The sequence below is a fragment of the Myotis brandtii genome, unplaced genomic scaffold, assembly GCF_000412655.1.
Source record: "Myotis brandtii unplaced genomic scaffold, ASM41265v1 scaffold103, whole genome shotgun sequence".
NCBI classification, from domain to species: Eukaryota; Metazoa; Chordata; class Mammalia; order Chiroptera; family Vespertilionidae; genus Myotis; species Myotis brandtii.
This window is the reverse complement of record NW_005353460.1, coordinates 1,230,536-1,232,969: the sequence shown is the minus strand read 5'-3', so window position 1 is coordinate 1,232,969 and position 2,434 is coordinate 1,230,536.

Genomic DNA, 2,434 nt, shown 5'->3' with positions numbered 1-2,434 from the left:
ACAGTCCCGCTTCTCCCGTATGAGTCTGGGTCCCTAGAGACTCGCCCGGAACTGGAGCTCAGAGCCTGAGACTCCCTCCCGATTGAAAACGACAACCGCGCCCTCAGCCGCCAGCCCGCTCCGCATGCACTCCGCACCTTAGTATTTTACTTCCGCACTGCGCCTCCTCTGAGTCTGGGTATGCTTTTCTCTTTCCTTCTAGTTGTAGAATTTCCACTCAGCCAGCCTTCCTGTGGTTCTGGGTGATGTCCGTTCCGTTTTTTAGTTGTATTTTTGAAGTGGTTGTTCGAGGCAGCAAACTCTGGTGTTTACCTATGCCGCCATCTTGGGTGTCTCTCCCATTCTCGCTTTTTAGGTGAACTTCTCAGAGTGGGCCTGCTCATCAAATGGTGGCCTCTTGGTTCAAACAGTGGTTTTCTGGCAGCTGTACCTCCAGCCCCCCACAACACACACACACACACACACACACACACACACACACACACTCACTGGGAACCTGATGTAAGAAGCAGAGAGGATCTGCTCTACACCAAGTGGGTGGCTAGGGAGGGTCCAGCTTTCCTGGCACCCACAGGCCCTCACCATCTCTACTGTGAACTTGGGGTCTCTGGAGAATGAGGTTTGAAGACTGATGGTCCAGTGATGTCTAACTCTGGCTTTGCCATCTATCCAGAACATTCCCGTTAATATAAAGGGATGGGTATAAGATTCACATAAACATTTGGGACTAATTTTATATACTCATTCATTCATTCATTCTTTGTTTCAACATTTGCAGAAATCCTTCTATTTGTTGGCAGGAAGTATTGGCTACATCTATGCAGAGGGCTGGGGATTCAAGACAATAATGAAGTGGGAATTGCCAGTTAATGAGGGGGGCTTTCTGTCTAGACTGGCAGCAGGGACAGATGAATTCTGCTCGACGTGGTAGCTGAGAGGACTTCATGGAGGCGGTGATGTTGATGCTGGCTCTTGAAGGATGAGTAGAAGTTCCCCAGGAAGAGATGAAGGGAACAGGAGGAGCAGAGTCTGTGGTACCAGGAACATGGTTTGCAAAGGGTGGGCCTGAGATGAGACTGAAAAGCTAGGGTGGGACCATTTTTTAGAAGATGCTAAATGTCACCCTTAAGGAGTTAGGCTTCACCCTGTCAGTGTAAGACGTCCTAGAGAGTTTTGCACAGGGGCTGGATGTGTCAGACCTGTGACTGAGCCAGCTGCTCTGCAGCACGAGGAAGCATGGTGTGGCATGAGGGGGACTGATGCTGGGGAAACAGCTGACTCCGCCAGGAACTTCTGAGTGGGAGGCACAGTGGGTAACACTGATCTCTGAGGGGACTGCAAGCTCTAAGACGGTATAATCCACCACAACCACTATTCAAAAAGGTTGGGAACTATTTATAGGTCCAACCCAATATTCTTACCCATATGTGTTTTTTTTTTTTGGGGGGGGAGAGAGGTTGGGGAGAATGAGGTGCTAGTATTTTTGTGTAAGATTTTAATAGAAATATCTGTTCAATCATAAAAGAAATACATGCTTCTTGTAAAAACAAATCAAACCATATGATAAGAACAAGTTAGAATGCACTGAAGGTCAACTTGGGCCTTGTTATTCTGCCCAAATCTGATATTTGGCTTCAGCTTTGGGCTTGGCCTTTGGAAAGCCAGATAGTCTATGTGAATGTGAATGTCACTTCTGGCATCCCCGAACCTGTGTGTGATTGCTTCATACCTAATCATAATAACAGCAGTGATATGAACAAGGCGTGGCATTCAGATTCATTAATTGCTAAACATTCATTTTGAAATAGAGGCAAACCCTCCAGCTGGAACCTGGAGAGGTGATCTCTTTTGTGTTTTACATGTTAAAATCTTGTCAACTAGAGGAAGCAAAAATGTGCATTTATTATTGCAGGAGTGAAGTGCTGCAGTACATTTCAGTGTCGAAGTTGTTAATTTTATGTACAAAGGTAATGGACATTCAAATAGTTGAACAAATAGGGGAGAAGCTGACACTACAATTGGTAGGAGAGAATGTGCTAGGGAGACAGCTTTGGGAAAAATATGACATCTTCATATTCTTTTTGGGAACCAAAAATACGATAAAAACCTAAAAAATAACAAGACAAAAAGGTAGATTAGTGCTGCGGACTAAATGTATTTCCCTCCAAATCATGTTGAAACCCCACATCTCAATCTGATGGTATTTAGAGGTCAGGGGTTTGGGAGATAATTAGGGGAGATGAAGTCATGAGTATGGGCCCCTTGATGGGATTATCCTATCTAATTAAAAGGGTAATATGCAAATTGACCATCACTCCAACACACAAGATGGCTGGCCCCAAGTGGTCAAAGATGGCCACCCCCATGTGGACATAAGATGGCCTGCAGGGGAGGGCAGTTGGGGGCGACCAGGCCAGCAGGGGAGGACAGTTGG